Source organism: Anoplolepis gracilipes, chromosome 2 (genome assembly GCF_047496725.1).
Source record: "Anoplolepis gracilipes chromosome 2, ASM4749672v1, whole genome shotgun sequence".
Lineage (NCBI taxonomy): Eukaryota > Metazoa > Arthropoda > Insecta > Hymenoptera > Formicidae > Anoplolepis > Anoplolepis gracilipes.
The window spans coordinates 17681156-17700328 of NC_132971.1; the positions used below are offsets into that span (position 1 = coordinate 17681156).

The 19173-nt window shown below is 31.4% G+C and overlaps 1 protein-coding gene across 3 annotated transcripts in view; it reads left to right on the forward strand.

Annotated features, from left to right (window-relative positions):
• Dop2r (dopamine D2-like receptor) overlaps nucleotides 1-19173 on the forward strand; it is a 257504-nt gene that overhangs the window by 63659 nt on the left and 174672 nt on the right. The window lies entirely within an intron of this gene.

Sequence of the window (19173 nt, forward strand, 5' to 3'; positions counted from 1 at the left end):
CTCTTACATACGCGTATAATTAATGTTAAAAGTACTATAAAGTACCACGCGATCGTTATATTCTACTAATTAGTGTACGTGTGATTACAATTAATCGTGCAAATTTCGTAAATGTCATATAAAATGTTGTTTAAATGCCATAAAGAGACACAATAAAAAATGAAGAAAAGAGAAAGAAGAGGTCCTGGATGGTTTTAAACGGTGGGACAACCAGAAATAAATAATTTATAACATTTTTAATTTATTATTGATGAAAAATTAATTGCGTGTAGATAGTATTCCATTTTTTAATACTATGTAATATAATGTACGTGTGCACATATATAAAATACTATTTTAAATTATTTAAAGCACTTAATAAAAAGTTTATCATAATTAATATTTTTAATATGTATATAAAATATTTAAATATTGGTTATATTTACGTAAGATTTATAAATACTTAGATTAGTTATAAATATTAAATTTATATTTATTATTTATATTTATTATATATTTTTATAAAAGTTTATGTTCAGAAAAATTTATTTCTTAAAAATATGTAATTGTTTTATTAAATATTTATTTAATAAATATAAAGGACAAATAAATATTTTAATGCAAGCGCAATAATTATTTATTAAAATATTAATTATTTTGGACACTGTTTTTTATATAAAACTTGGATATATTTATATGTTACAGATCACAACGTGTGTACTCCGCTATTGCATATTGTACCGGTGAGTGTTAAAGTAATTTTTATTTTATAAACTCAAAGTAATGAATTGTTAATAATTATACATAAAACATAAAGAAAATATAAAAAAAATTTTTTAAATATAAAAAAAGTGTCAAAAAATTCTCTTTAATTAATAATTTTATGTTTAAACGCGTTTTTTTTGTTTTTCTTTATATTTCTAGTTTAATCGTATATGTAGATCGTGATTGACAGCTATAAAGTTTGTTGCACTTGTAAGTTGAATATATCCGATTGTATAAAGCTTCAGATCAAGTATTGCAGATTCTATACACACATTAGTCTGTCTTTTATGTTTTGTGAAAATCGATACTTTTCAACCTTTTAACTGTCATTAAAGGCGTGATAAAGATCGTATTTCGAAACCGCAGAAAAAGAGGATATTGTCGTAACAATCTACTTTCTCACTTAAAAATAATAGCACTATAATTTCGTCATTGCGCAAAAACGACCATGGAAGTAATATTAAGATATAATCATATTATATTAATTATCATACGTGAGAACAATTCGATATATTATTCGACTCACAGCACATCATTAAAATTTCCAAATTTTGTTGACAAAATAGCCGACTAAACTCACGAGGTAATATGATATGGAGTCTCGATAATTTAGCACTGCAAAATGTTTAGGAGCATTTTGTGAAATGTCGTGACACATTAGCTAACAATTATAAATGACTAACATTGCAGCCTTATAACTACATGATAGTTATACAATCGCAAACACAAAGTGGTTAGTGATAAAATCATAATCGTAAATTTATAAAGTAATGCTTATATATTATATATATACATGTACGTATATACATATATGTATGTATATATATATATATATATATATATATATATATATATATATATGAGATTCTATATACTGTTCCACATGTGCGCGCGTGAAAAACTGATATTTATTATAGCCGTGCTGTACTTTAAATATTTTAATATATTAGCTTGTGTATTATATATATTATATATAGGCTTTTAAATATACACATACACTGTGTATAACTGAATAATTAAACTATGAAGGTAGGTACAAAAAAAGGAGATGTTCTCTTTCATCTAAATGTTAAGAATTTTATCGAACAAAGACGAAAAAGAATATCTCTTTCTTTTTTGTATCTAGTTTTGTAGTTTAATTATTTACTATTCTCAGTGTATATGCACAGAGAGAACGATTATTTTTATTGACTGAAGAAAGTATATTATTTCTTTAGATTAAACAATATTATATAATACATATGTTATTTTAAAAATCCAATAATGTTATTAGTTTCTTCAAATAAAACAGCCTTTTTCGACTATTTCAAGCATAAATTTCATTAAATCTAAAGAAATTTTTCTCTCTGTGTGTGTATTTAAATGTCTAAAAGTTTTACACACAAAAGCTGATATATTAAAATATTTTAAGTACAATACGAATATAATACAAATCGATTTTTCGGAGTAGTTAAAAAAATAGAATTTCATTTATCACATCTTGATAAATATGATAAAATATTGATTCTCCCTTTAAAATGTTTATGGAAAATATTTTTAGTTTTCTCAATAATTACTGAATAAAACTTTTATTTAATGCAAATCAACTTTATAATATCGCAATTTAGATTGCATTTTTAAGTAAAGCAATTAAATCGCAGAAATTTTCGTAGAGAGTATAATCGCTGGTACTTTAACATTAAAGGTGAAAGGGGTTCATCCAGGGGTGGCAGTGCCACGGTTAATGCGCGTCTGTCCAGCTTCCCAAAACGATGTCCCACAGAAATCGATACGCGGTCGTAGCACCCTACGACCATCATCAAAGGCATCGCAATTCGGATGGCAAAGGGGAAACCGCTGTAACCAATAATACGGCTAAAGGGGACAATTCTGTCAGATACGTTTTCTCATTGTTTTCTCATACACCGGCGTTAAAAATAACACGTTCCTGTGTGAATTCTTCTATTTTGTGAGAGAACGAGACAAGGTAAGAAAGAGGAAGGAAAAGAGAAAGAGAGAAACAGAGAGAGACAGAGGGAGAGGGAGGGAGGGAGGGAGAAAGGGAGGGAGGGAGGGAGAGAGAGAGAGAGACGATGCCTTCTATATCTCGAGCCGCCGACTATCTTGTACACCTGTTGATGGACGTTCCGCCTACAGGATCAAAGGGATTCCATTGCCTCTGCCGAAATAGGCTCCTGGGATGACTTTCAGCGCATCTGCCACGAATAGCAAGGCGACGTGTATTCCTTCTCTCAAAAGCTGGCCGCTTTGCTTGAAAATTCGAGCGACTAAGAAATCCTGTTAACGCCCGGCAATGCAGATGCCTCGCAAGACGTTGACAAAATAACGTCTTGTAATTTAAATATCACAGACATGGTAGTCGAATATGACTCCCGGCGTGTCTAAATTTTAGATTTAGATTGCTCAGGGCACGCCGATCTCTCGCAATGACAGTGCCAAGTGGATTACATTGCGTTTTGGTGGATTAAAATTTCCAACTCAATTACAAACAAAACGCGAAATGCAATTGAGTAATTGAATATAATTTGCGCTTCACTTCAATGCAGTTTCTCAACAAAAGAAAATTTTACTTTAAGTAATTAACTGATTTGAAAAGTTTCGTTATGACGACGCGAAATAATTAATCGTAACAACCGTTAAACACTCTTTACGTATACATATTTGTGTGTGAAAGTTACGGAAAATAAAACTGCTCCATTAGTGCGTAGCGCGTTTCCACAATCCAATAATATGAAATATTTCAGAAAAGTTTTCTGAAATCAAAATTGATAAGAAGCCACGATGAATTTGACAAGTCAACAACTGCGAGAGTATGGTTAGAAATCATTCAAATGTATTCTAGAATGAGGCTATCTATATTCCGCCGTTTTCTTTCTTATAAGATATTGCCCGCGGAAAGAAACGTTAACCTGATAAAATCTTTATTGAGTCTGAACACGGATATGCGAAGTGATACGCAAGATAAAAGAAGCAAAGAGTGAGACACAAGGAAGAGATGAAGACATTACTAGTTGTAAAAGGTCAAACGCATTTTCATTTTCGTGATACAGGCAAGGAAATCTTGTAATGAGCCAGATTGAGAGAGAGAGAGAGAGAGAGAGAGAGAGAGAGAGAGAGAGAGAGAAGAGAGGAATGACGGAAATTAAATTTGACAACTAGACGTTCATTTCACAATTGAATCCAACAACATATTTCCTCTAATTGATTTCTTACTTGATGATGGAACTTTCCAATTGATCTCCTAAAGAACACCGTAAAAGAATGTCGACAGACTTTTCAACTGTCCATAAATCGTAAAAGTAAAGTTCTGAAGATTTCATCTTTCTTACAATTTTATGAGTTCTATTACGAAAGAAAACTTTATAAGCGTACGGTTTAATAATACATAATAAGTTTTTTTCGCGAGAATTACTGATCAATTTTTTATAAAAATTCGTTTTACAACGCAATTGTTCATAATTTTAATTATGAACAATTTTAATTTATAATGTGACAAATGCAAATGTGAATCTTTATTATATTATATATCAAACATCGTAATATTATGTTTCATTTAGCTTTATTTTCAATAATTAAACAGTATCGTTAGCACAATAATTTCGCAGAATTTGCGAAAGTTTCCTGAATAATTTATTGCAATTTAAAGTTTATTTATAAATAGGCGAACATTCGCTCATAAACGTGTTCATAACTATTTAACAGCTGGATTAACTGGAATGCATAATAAATAATTTTACAAGATAATATTTTGATTATTTTTGCTTTACATAGGTTTATTGAACATTCTGGAGCTCCATATTACCATAAAGTTCCCCTCCAAGCTCAAACCTATAAAGCCATCAGTCACATGGATTAGACGAGACTGAAATCTAACACTAGCTAATACCACTCTGGTGATGTCCGACAACGTGACTGAATTTCCTGCGGCTTTGGATTTGGTCACGCAAATGTTTCTACGTGCATCGCATGTGTACGCATACAAATAGTTTCGTAGTTTTCACATTTATATATACATACGAAATATTACTAAATCTTTAGTGAACGTAAGATTTAGGCTTGTAAAACTATAAAAACTTCCATTTTTCTAGAATATACAAAATACAATTATTTCTTTAAGAAAAAAAGAATGCACGAGATAAACCTAATTAAATTTTAATTAACTACTATAAAGAAATTTACTACTATTATAAAGAAATTCGACTTTCAAACTTCAAGTCATTTAGACGTTGCATTTTTGTGATGTACAATATATTTATCATTTTCAAAAAAATTTATAGATAATAACGATAAAAAAACTGTCATTATAAATTTAAGAGCTCGTTAATTTTAAGTCACTCTTTCAGAAAATTTTCACTTCTTAGCTATAAACCTAATATAAAAAATTTTAGGAAAAGTACAATTTTTTAATTTCTTATGTTTCTATGATTATTTTTAAAGAAAAATTTATCATATTGAAGAATTTAATGAAAACATTAAAATTTAAATATAATATTTAAATATAATACGATATAAAAACAACTTTACACTTTAATATTAAAACAAATAAAATATAAATTAAATAATTTATAAATAATTGATATATAATGTTTTAATTAATATTTCATTTTAAATAAATTTAGATATATGTTTTGGATATATTTTTATAAAGATAAAAAGTTTATTTAATCAAATGAAAATTATATGTATTTACCTTTTATACTTATCATATTAAAATTAGAATAATAATTTTGAAATGGTTACTGGCTATTAATTAGTTAAATTAAATTCGACGTCATTTAACAAATATACTTTGATGCATGTACTGCACTCGTCTTAGTTTACATAATTCCACAATTATTGTACAATGATTTAACAATAAAGTCATTGTATACACGCACATACATTATTTCTTATGTCTGTAACTATATCATGTATTACAGCAATTGATTAATTGATTACTAATTCCAGATTTTATCTCTTACATATAAATTGTGTAATATTTATTTTTAATAGCAATTTGTATAAATAATTAATTATTCAATTTAAAATAATTTTATTAAATCTAACGTTTTTGTTTAATTTAATATTATATAAATTAATTTATTGTGTTATTATCATATTTCAAACGTTTCCATTACAAAAGTAATAAAATTATACAACTTAAATATTATGCACAAAATTTTAATAGATCAACAAAATAAAATTACAGTGCCATAATGCAGCAACTCATTTTTGCTGTTTTATTAAAATTAATATATTAATATAATTTTAATTTATGTTAATCAAAATTATTTATTCACTCTCTTAAAATTATTTTAATCAGAATAAAAATTTTGTGATTATCATTGACTATTAATTGGTTGAAAAAAATTAAATTTAATGTTATTTAATAAATGTGTGTATACATTTCGGTTCTATAATTTTATTTCTATTAAAATGTAATTAATTGAAATAAAATTAACCATAAATTAGTTTTTATTTTATTAACAAAACAAATATAAATTTTATTCTTAGCATTTAAATTTAAAAATTACATTTAGTAATCTATTAATACATGCACATAAAAAATTAAACAAGATTAGTATAAATATAATTAAATTATTGTAAATGTATCAATGTCGCTTAAATAGTAAAAATAAATCAAACAAAAGAGTTGAAAAATCGGTAAATATGTGTAAGTTAGTCCCTAACATGTGAGTGGTACACACACATGATTATTCCAATTTAATAGTTTATAATTTTAAAATTATTGTTATCTTGTCATGTGCAAAATTTTTTGCTTTAATTAATCTTTTGAGTTATAATATATATTGTATCCTTAGAGAGAATTTTTATTATGTATAGCTGTTGAATTTTCTAAATGTAGCAAGTATCTAGTAAGTTCTATCATATCTAGTATATTCTTACAATTAGTATGCAGTTCATAAAATTGGCAATTGCTTTTGTGCTATATTTTTATTATTATTTGTATAATTATTGTCAACCGTTTTCTTTCCAGCATATATTCCTACAGTGTATGCAAGTGTAAATATAAATATCACAAATTTATAAATTGTTTCATTTTTGTTACCAAAACCTATCAGTAATAATACCTTACAAAACTTAATTTAACAATACAAAGTAATAAATTAATTAATAATATACACATATATCGTGTGTATGTGCATATATAAGTTTTATGAAATAAAAACACATAATACTTTTATATTCCTTTTTTTATGTTGTATGTGTCAATTACTTTTTTAATATAGTTTCTCAGAGGAAAAATTTGAAAAAAAGAATTATCATTATTGTAATTTGAATAACATGGAAAAACTTTAAGAAAATATTTATAATCTATAATTTATTAAATTTATAATCTTTATTGGTAATGAAAGAAACATGTTATTTATTCATTTATTTATTTATTTATTTACATTAATGTTAATGTAAAAACTCCGGATAGGATTCTTGCAAACAAAATATTTTGTTACTTTAATGAAATTTGCAGTACAAAGGAAACAGATTCTTATATAATTTTGAAATTTTTGATGAGAAAGATCCGTACGTTAAAGGACAAATAGTATAATTGAGTATCAACAACAAACAAGATCAAGCGAATAGACTAATGGAGCATTAAGTATCTCTTGTGTTTGTAAGAAAAACACAAGGTTTTCCTTACAAACCTTAATTTATAATTGTCATTGTGTCGTGCATATAATAGAAAGCAGAAAAAGCGAATACCGTTTTGGTAAGATTTACAAAGTAATGTTGCAGAATTAATTATTAACTCTTTAATTCGAATTAATTTTATAACATTTTGTCGATAAATCAGAGTTGTCATGCCCAAACTTTTTTTTAATATATATCTTTTTGTAATTTTTGAGTTTATCATTATTTTTGATGCAACAATTTGTTAGTATTTAGACCATGCAATTCATTTTACTAATTGTAAGCTGTAGAATTTATTTCTGTATTCTTACAGTTTATTTAATATAATAATTGCCACATATTATTTGGAATTTTGAGATAAAGGTTGTGTTTTCATATTATTATCTCGTATTATATAATATATTATTAATTTTGTGAAGAAGTCCGACAAAGTCAAAAATAGGTTATCTTAACAAAATATAATTATCTTTTTGATTTGTGTAATACTAATTTAAAAAAATTATTTATATAACACTTATCAGATTATATTCGATATTGATGTTACTATGAGAAATGTTGATTTATTTCAATTTTAATAAGAATAATACTTACATCTGACTCTAGTTTACTCCCGACTTGTCATTCGCGATGTTAAAAAATATCTCAGACACTTATTACGCGAAATGTGTGTTTGGAGATTGACGTCTCACGACAAACACTGCAACGCACGAAGCGATGAACAAGGATTGCAAGTAACCGCGGTAGACGCGATCGCGTAATCCAATGAGTAAATCGAGACGATTGTCCATCGCTAGATTCGACACTCCCGACTCGTTACTTGCGATGATAAAATATATCTCAGATACTTATTGCGCAAAACGTGTATTTGGAGATTGATGTCTCACGACAAACACTGCAACGCACGAAGCGATGGACAACGATTGTAAATAACCGCGGTAGACGCAATCGCGAAATCAAATGGGTAAATCGAGACGATCGTCCATCGCTAGATTCGACACTCTCGACAATCTCACACGCAAAGATATTCGCGACACTTATCACAGATTGCGCGAAACACGTGTTTGACGAATGACATTTCGCGATATTGACACACGCGAAGCGACGAATGCCGATTATAAAAAATCGCGGTAGACGCGACGCGTAATCCAATGGGTAAATCGAGACAATCGTTGACCGCTAGATTCGACACTACCGACTCGTTACTCGCGATGATAAAATATATCTCAGATACTTATTGCGCAAAACGTGTATTTGGAGATTGATGTCTCACGACAAACACTGCAACGCACGAAGCGATGGACAACGATTACAAATAACCGCGGTAGACGCGTAATCCAATGGGTAAATCGAGACGATCGTCCATCGCTTGATTCGACACTCCCGACTCGTCACTCGTGATGTTAAAATATATCTCAGATACTTATTACGCGAAACGTGTTTGGAGATTGACGTCTCACGACAAACACTGCAACGCACGAAGCGATGGACAACGATTGCAAATAACCGCGGTAGACGCGTAATCCAATGGGTAAATCGAGACGATTGTCCATCGCTAGATTCGACACTTCCGACACGATACACACGATATATTCGCGACACTTATCACAGGTTGCGCGAAACACGTGTTTGACGAATGACATTTCGCGATACTGACACACGCGAAGCGACGGACGCCGAATATAAATAATCGCGGTAGACGCGTAATCCAATGGGTAAATCGAGACGATCGTCCATCGCTAGATTCGACACTCCCGACTCGTCACTCGCGATGTTAAAATATATCTTAGATACTTATTACGCGAAACGTGTGTTTGGAGATTGACGTCTCACGACAAACACTGCAACGCACGAAGCGATGGACAACGATTGCAAATAACCGCGGTAGACGCGATCGCGTAATCCAATGGGTAAATCGAGACGATTGTTCATCGCTAGATTCGAAACTCCCGACACGATACACGCGATATATTCGCGACACTTATCACAGGTTGCGCGAAACACGTGTTTGACGAATGACATTTCGCGATACTGACACACGCGAAGCGACAGACGCCGATTATAAATAATCGCGGTAGACGCGATCGCGTAATCCAATGGGTAAATCAAAACGATCGTCCATCGCTAGATTCGACACTCCCGACTCGTCACTCGCGATGTTAAAAATATCTCAGAGACCTATTTATCATTGCGCGAAACGTGTGTTTGGAGATTGACGTCTCACGACAAACACTGCAACGCACGAAGCGATGGACAATGATTGCAAATAACCGCGGTAGACGCGATCGCGTAATCCAATGGGTAAATCGAGACGATTGTCCATCGCTAGATTCGACACTCCCGACACGATACACGCGATATATTCGCGACACTTATCACAGGTTGCGCGAAACACGTGTTTGACGAATGACATTTTGCGATACTGACACACGCGAAGCGACGGACGCCGATTATAAAAAATTGCGGTAGACGCGATCGCGTAATCCAATGGGTAAATCGAGACGATTGTCCATCGCTAGATTCGATACTCCCGACTCGTCACTCGCGATGTTAAAATATATCTTAGATACTTATTACGCGAAACGTGTGTTTGGAGATTGACGTCTCACGACAAACACTGCAACGCACGAAGCGATGGACAACGATTGCAAATAACCGCGGTAGACGCGATTGCGTAATCCAATGGGTAAATCGAAACAATCGTCCGTCGCAAGATTCGACACTCCCGACACTATTCGAAGATATTCGCGACACTTATCACAGGAATGACGTTTCTGATACTTTTGTTCACTCGCGTTTTCGCGATTAAATTTCTTATTATAAAATTTGTGAGAAAGATTATGACGAATATAATGCAAAATATATTGTATATTTTCTTTACATTATTATAACAAATACTAGATATTAATTGTGCTATGTTGTTGTCATTTATTATAATGTCAAATTCATTAACAATCTTTTTCTCGTTTGATTAGAAAGAAAAGAGACAATTGTTACTTTACAAATCGGTACCGTCTTACCTTTAAAATTTATCATTTGCCTATATTTTTACCACATATGCATCAACTAGATTCATCAAACAACAATGTTCAAGAACTTTATGAGATACATAATGTAAGTAAAATATGAGATTAGTGAGCATATTATATGTATGTGTATGTATGTGTGCGTGCGCGCGTGCATGCGTGCGTGTATGTATAATTAAATATTTTCTTTTTTGTATACATTTTTATTAATCAGCTCTTATTTAATATTTATTATTTATTATGTATAATTACCATATATATAAATAATATCATCGATAAATCTAATTGTACAGATAAAATAAAGTAGACTTTATTTGCAACTTTGATATTTATGTCATTGTAGTTTAATTTTTCTTTTTTGCTACTATACTATACTTTAAAATTTTCTGATGTTAATAACAAAACAGCAAAATAATTTTGTCTATTTATTTTTCTCTTTCTTCCCATGCTTCATTTAATAAAAGCTAATAATTTTATTAATTACTTCTTAAAAATTGTGGATTAATATGAAATTGAAATACACTTCTCTCAGATATTAAAATATATTTCGTGATAGAAGCAAAAGTTATTCATTGCTATCTTTTCGAGAAAGCAGTTAAAAGTTCCTCGGAAATCTTTTCCCGTGAGATTTTTTTTCATATCGAACCTCACCCGCACTTCAATAATCAATTGCACTTAGCATCTTTCTCGACGTAAATGGGATCGGAATTACAATATAAGTCTGGGTAAAATCATACTATTCGAATTTTCTTACCATTGCCGCTTCTCGTCTGAGTTATCTTCATTTTTATTCAGCCGTTCTCCGCATTTCATTCTTCTTAGGAAAGTGCCTTTTTTCGTGATAAAAAGCTAAAACAAAAACAAATGGCATATCATTTTATTTTTGCTCAGTAAAATTAGTTCTTAATTAATTGAAGACTAAAATAATATTAAATTATATATACTCTGTTCTTTCATCAAATATTAAATTAAATAAGTAATGATAGCGTACAAAAATTCACATATAACAGCAAATACAACAGTAGTGTAAATCTCACTTTTTTTTTTTTTTAAAAGAGAATTTATACTTATACATGTATATTTAATATTTTAATAGAATGTATTAATGACAGCATTCTGTGATCAAATATATAATGGTAACATTTTATATCTATATCATTAATTTTTATTTTTACAGGATTGTCTAAGAAATATACACGTAATATAATATCTAGGCAAAAATAGAGACGTGGCGGCAGTGCGTTCCGACCGGTAGTATGGGATTTCTGTTGAGACAGAGATTGATGAGAGGATATAAATACCAGCGAGACGTATTATTACGCGGGAGAACGCTGTCGCGGAATGGTTTTATGTGCAGAACTGTTCGATCACACACCTCCCTAGTTGTATTTCACGATATAAATCAACAAAATGAGATCGCAGGGAGATAAAGCCTCCTCGATGCACAAGTGAAGATCGTGTCAATAAAAACGAAGTGAAAAGTCTATGTCGCTTGCGTGTAGATATTCTTTGTATTCCACATCGTTTTTATTTCGATGTAAAAGAGAAGAAGCGATTCCGATTACACGAATGATTACTTTGATAGTAAAAATATATGATTACAAAGCGCAAAAAGAATTTACGAGTTTTCGTAAAATAGTAAAGGAATTAAAAATAAAAACCGTAAAATTACGTAGAAATGCTAACGTACGCAATACTTTTTACTTAGACAGTTTTTGCTTTCCTCTCTACGTAAACTATTCAGTAAAAGTGTTGAAAAATGAAAAAAAAAAATTTTTTTATGCAATTTATTTTATATGCAAATCGCTATTATAAATATATTGCGATATACTGCGTAAAAAAAGCATTATGGTTAAAGTCGAACAAAGAAACGCTCTTGATAGCATATAATCACAATGCAGTTACGTTTCAAAGAGTTTCTCAGGAAACATTATTTAAAAAGTGTGTCAATTGCATGCACAATTTTAAATGTACGATTAAGTTAATAAATTTTTTAAAATCTATAATCGGTATATTAATGAGGCAAATATTGTACCGAGTTTAATCGTTGACCTAATTTCTTTGATAAATTAGAAAATAAGATATATTTTATATTTTATCGTGTAACTGAAAAGTGAACAATTTCTTAAAGCGCGCCTCGTATTTTCAAGAATAACAACTTTCTTGAAACGGTCTATTTTTGTTCAAACTTTGCTGTCAAACTTTGAAATTTCAAAAAGTACCATTCCACCGAGCTTGCTTTCAGCTTCATCCCCTCTCCAAAATCCCGAGTCGCTGGATACGACTGACAGAAACATTGCTGCTATTACGCGAAGGTGCAACTCCCAAGGTGCACGGTATGTGCCCATGAATCCACGTGTATATAGGATCTTCTATCTCTTCCAAAAAGTTTAAATGCGGTTACGTGTCGTTTCTCAGCAAACGGACGATGCGAGCGTTTGTTTTTCCAATTTTGTCCCTCTTTTCCCTCTTCTCTCTTTCGAATATATCGCCGGTTGAAACCGCGAAAAGCAATAAGAAAGATCTCGCAAACGGAATTTATGGGCGCCGAGAAAAGAAGAGCGTTCCGCTTCCGGAAATTCCGTCCAGTTTAGTGGCCAGTTCTCATCCGTTTCTACGCGCGAGCGTGGAAGTGAAACAAGGAGTCGCGATGTCACCTCACCGTATATAATCTCCTGGCACATCTTAAAGTTATATCCTCGGCGAAATGTACCATAAAACTGCCCGTAAAACTCTAATGAGATTTCGGATTCTGTGATGCGCTGTCAAAATTAAAGCTGAGAGATCGCGGTAAATTTTTATAGTCGTGCATTTTTATCGCATTTATTGATTCCATGTGTGTGTTCGCATTAAAAACTTGGTTTTATTTAAAAAAGATTCTTATTTTTTTTTCTTATAAAAGTCACAGCTATTTCCAGTTGTTAAGAATATATAATAAAATACTTTTTATATGTTATATATTTAAAAGATAAAGCGGTATTGTACTATTATTATTTTAAATATCCTCCTTTTTTTGTGTAAATGTAAAATAATGTAAATAGCTAGAATATATATATATATATATATTATGCAATGTAAATGCTTGCAGCACAATTATTGCATTAATCGCAAACAAATTATTCCTAAGGTCTCGAAACGTGCAAAGATATGAATTTCATTGAAAGATACACATGAACGGCGGTCAATGGTTCGCTGTACGTTGATTCTATCTATTTAATAATCAAACTTGGATAAAATCCGAATAAAGGATAAATCTAAAACGATAAATTGATCCTACGCTATATGATAAAGACTAAATCTTTTTGCTGTTTTATCCAAGCTGTTCTAGATTACATAAGTAATCCAAAAGTAACGAGTCGATTCTCTCAATTCGTTTTTTTTGTGTGTGAGCTAGCGTCTCACTTCATAAAAACTTATTAATTGTTGGAAGTTCTAATTTTATTTTTAATAAACACTTAGAGTTTTTAATAAATTAAACAAATAGTTGTAGCTATTAAATTTAAAAAAAGTGATTTATGAGACAAAATAAATTACTAAATTCACGCTGCATCTCATTTTATCCTCTGATAACTTTTTAACACTTTTTGCAAGATTTCAAACGCTTGAAAATTCTACAATTGTTCTACAAAGAGTTCAATATATAAAAAGTATTAGAATATTAATTAAATTAAATCGTTCGAGACGCCGCACATATAAGTATCGAGGTGAAATGCTAATCGTATTTCGATATTTTTATCGACTTGAAATGAGAATTTGTGCCAATCTATAATCACTTTTAATCTCTAGAGAAAAATTTTAAAATATAACATAAAAATTATTAGAATATATTTATTAAACAAATTAGATTGCCCGAGACGTCAGACATATAAGTACCACAAGATGAGATGTTGGTCGTATTTCGATAATTTTATCAACTTTAAATTTCGTATTATTTTACAACCACTTTCAATTTCTAGAGAAAGTTTTGTGCGTAAAAATTATTAAAATATTTTTAAACGAATTAGATCGTCTGATTGTGAGACGCCGGACATTCAAGTATCGAGGTGAAAGACGCTGATCGTATTTCGATAGTTCTATCGACTTTAAATGAGATTTCGTGTTATTCCGTAATCGCTTTTAATTTCTAGCGAATTCGGTGTTAGCTTCACATACACACATATACTCAAATAAAATTGCATAATACACTATGCAACTAAAAAAAATTAATTCTGCGAATAACATGTAATACATTACCTCGTGATTACTTCGACAAAACCTGATGCTGTCCCAGGCCAGCTCATCCTCTCCTAATCTGTTGTTGCATCTTCGAAAGCACTCACAAAACACTCGTTTAATTACGATCGTGAACATGCTAATTACTTAATGTAACGATCGCACGACATTTTGTACGACACTCCTGATCATACTCCTCGGCGCACACTTTATTTTAATTGCGACGCGAAAAAAATATTGGTATTCATCTCGCGAGCAATCGGCAAATATTTAACGTAATATTTTCGAGTATTACATCGAGATTTATTTTTACTTTTTACACACTTTTTTATATTATTTGCTTATAATATAAGATAATCGTATAATCTAAATTGCTAGTGAATATTGTTACATTATTTAAGCGTGGATAAGTATATAAAAATGTAATTAGTGGCTAATAATTCTGTAATATCGGTTTGATGAGTAAATTTCCGTACAATTTTCCAATTTCCATTATTGTTCAAGATCCGTTTATTGTATTGATTTACGACGTTCGACGGAATGTTACTCACATGTAATATTTCGAGCATAAAATCGACATGTACACATTGATTAACAAATGAGGTATCACGATTTTAATAATCGCAAGTACTGTGTGTATGTATTGAGTGTCGATATGTATGGTACGCGCGCGCGTGCGTGTGTGTATGTGTGTGTGTGGGTGTGTGTGTAACGTTTCTCATACTTTTCGATCGTATTTCGATACATATTACGACGTTTATTGATACACGAAACTTTTGTCGGATCGGTACCCGGTACCTTCCCGTCTATGTGTCGTCGCATGTGTGATAACAAAATCACTGTGTAGCGTTAAATATACGTACAAAAAACGCAGTATGTACTTTCTCGCGGATTAATAGATGTGTACGTACATTGAAACGATCGTTCGTCTTTCAATTCGGCGCTCTCGTTTGAAATTTACCTTATATAATGCGGTAAATTATCTTAATGTTGCTTACAAATATTGACATAATCGCGATTGCAGACTAATAAACGTACTGATTGTGAGATAACCATCCGTTATTCAATTCGGCACTCCCGACACTTCCGACACTCTTGATACTCTTACTCAAACTTAATTTCTGACCGATGCTGATTTGACCAAAGACGCGATTGCCCAAAAAGATACTACATTCGCGAATATCAAAAACTTATTATCGCGATCAAGCGGCTTAATTAATATCCGTAGATTGATTAGCTCTCCGTCGGTTAAACACGTCGCGTTTTTCGATAGCGTCGAAATTTCCCAAGTGTAGTGACGGAATACGACCCTTGCGAACCGTTTACACGAGCGACTAAATCTATTCTCTCGAAACTACAAACTATCCGTCCATAAACTCTTTTTTGACGGACGTAAATCTTTTTTTCAAGTACGCTCTTATACGCCTAAAATCAACAACGCGGGGCAATCGCGATTCGACTCCATAGACATTGAACACAAACTGATCGACTACGACTCGACGGTAAAGACTGACCGCAATAGCACTATTGTAACATTACTAGCGAGCACTGCGAGCAGATTGGCATGTGTAAGTAACGTTACTGGGGTCAGTCTCTGGCGTCAAATCGCGCGTCGCGCGTCAGTCAGTTCGTGTTTAGTATCCTTAGGGTCCAATTATAGATATATTAAATATAGATAGAGCTTTGTGCGATCTCTGTCCTAAGTCCGTGATGCCAAGATAATTAGATAAATAGATAATCTTTTTTCCCCGTCGCTCATTCGTATATTTCTCTTGACAGACGCAGATTAGTAGTTACTTCCTCTGTCATCGGGCATTTAAAGAATTGCACGACGGGAAAATGTGTTCTTTTACCCCTTATCTTGGCGCACGGTAAGAGAAATAAAGCTTTATCTATATTTACTATATCTATGAGTTCAGTCAAGTCGCCGGTCCATCGTTCGTGTTCAGTGTCCGCGGAGTTGAGTTGAGTCACGATTACCTTGCGTTGTTTTTGTTGATTTTAGGCGTATACGAGCGTATGTCGAAAAAAGATTTACGGACGAGGTTTACGGACGAGTAGTTTGTAGTTTCGAGACAGATTTATTTGCTCGTGTAAACGGTCGGCTTGCAAGCGTCGTATTCCGCCACGATACTTTCGAAATTTCGACGCTATCAAAAAAACGCGATGTGTTTAACAGGAGTGTTGCGAATCAATCCATAGACATTAACTAAGCCGCTTGATCACGATAATATGTCTTTTGATATTCGCGTATGTAGTATCTTCGGGCAATCGTATCTTCGATCAGATCAGCATCGATTGGAAGGTTGTGCACGAGTGTCGGGAATGTTGGAGTGTCGGGAGTGTCGAATTAAGTAACGGAGGATTATCTCACAATTAGTACGTTTATTAGTCTGTGCGATCGCGACTTATGTCAATATTTATATAAGTAATATTGAGATAATTTACCATAATATATACAATGAATTTCAAACGGGAGTGTCGGGAGTGCCGAATTGAAAGATGATCATTTCAATGTAGGGTAAACTAGAATATGATGGCCATACGGAAAAGATAGCCATAGGCTGTAATTTTTTCAATAATCACTACATAGTGCACTTTTTTAGTCATCAAAATCGATATTTACAGTAGTTTATGTGCATACATTATTCGAAATAACGATATTGTGAATCTGATATCATATTTTTACTTTTAACTCTACCTGCAAAGTTTTTCATTTCTCCACTAAAAACTGTTATAACGTCGAATAAATTACAGTTAAGCTATCGTAATCGACGTTAGACATATTATAAAGATATGTAAATTGTTATATGACCTATAATTTTTATTTTCGTTTTCACTATTTTTTTATAAATATTATGGCCATCTTTCCGTCACTATGGTGATCTTTTCCTTAAAAGTTGGGTAAGATGGCCAATGCTTATGTTGTACTATTTTGATAATATAAAATTTCTATTAAATATTTTCCTTTTAATTTCAATAATATTACGTAATTTAAGCTTCAGTGAAGATAATATGCCAAACATTATTAAAAAATAACAAAAATAAAGTATGTTTTTTGCATTTTATAAAACTATGGCCATCTTATCCGAGTTTACCCTATATATACATACGTATCTATAATTCCGCGCAAAAGTACATACCGAGTTTTTTTTGTATGTAGTTAACGATCTGTACGCTGGGATTTTGTTATTATACGCGCGACGATACATAAGCAGGAAGGTACTGATCCGACGAAAGTTTCGTGTATCAATAAACGTTGTAATATGTATCGAAATATAATCACGAAAAGTATGGGAAACGTTACACACACACACACACACACGCACACGCGCGCACTCGTATCATACATATCGATACACATACACAGTACTTGCCATTATTAAAATCGTATCGATATCTCAATCATTTGTTAATCAACGTGTATATCGCCGATTTTATGCTCGAAATATTACGCGCGAGTAACATTATTCCGTTGGATGTCTCACAAATGAATGCAATTATTCTCTCAGAAATCAATGCGGATCTCGAGCAATAATACACGGAGAAAATTTTATATTAAAAATTACTATGGTATATAATAACTGTGGAATTAAAATGCTATGTAAAACTGTAAAAATTGACGTAATTGACGTAATTTTTACGTAAATTACGTCAATTTTTACAGTTTTACATAGCATTTTAATTCCACAGTTATTATATACCATAGTAATTTTTAATATAAAATTTTCTCCGTGTAGGAATTCGAAAATCGTATGGAAACTTATCAAACCAATATTACAGAATTATAATTACACTTTTATATATATATATAAATTTTTACATTACAGTTACACTTTTATATACTCGTATTTATCCGCGCTTTAAGTAATATAATAATATGCATTCTTGATTTAGGACAGATTATCTTATATTATAAGCAAATAATGTACATAAAAGTTTGTTAAAAGAAATAAAAATAAATCTCTACGTAATACTCGAAAATATCGCGTTAAATATTTTTCGATTGCTCGCGGGATGAATATCAATATTTTTTCTCATTGCAATTAAAACAAAGTGTGCTCTGAAGAGTGCAATAATTATCAGAAGTATCGTGTAAAATGTCACGCGGTTGTTTTATTAAGTAATTGGCATGTTCACGATTGTAATTAAACACCAGTGTTTTGTGAGTACTTTCGAAAATACAACAAAGGATTAGAAGAGAGAATGAGCAGGCCTGGGACGGCATCGGGTTTCGTCGAAGTAATCACGAAATAATTTATTAGCAGAATTAATTTTTTTTTTTAGTTGCATAACGTATTTCATGCAATTTTATTTGACTATGTATGTGTGTATAGCTGGCACTGAACTCACTAGAAATTAAAAGATTGCAGAATAACACGAAAACTTATTTAAAGTCGATAGAACTGTCGAAGTACGATCATTGTCTTTCACTTCGATACTTACATGTCCAACGTATAAGGGCGATCTTGTTTTGCTTAATATTCTGATTAATACATTTTTTTACATATAGGATTCTTTGTAGAATTATTATAAAATTTGCAAGAGCTTGAAATTTGGTAAG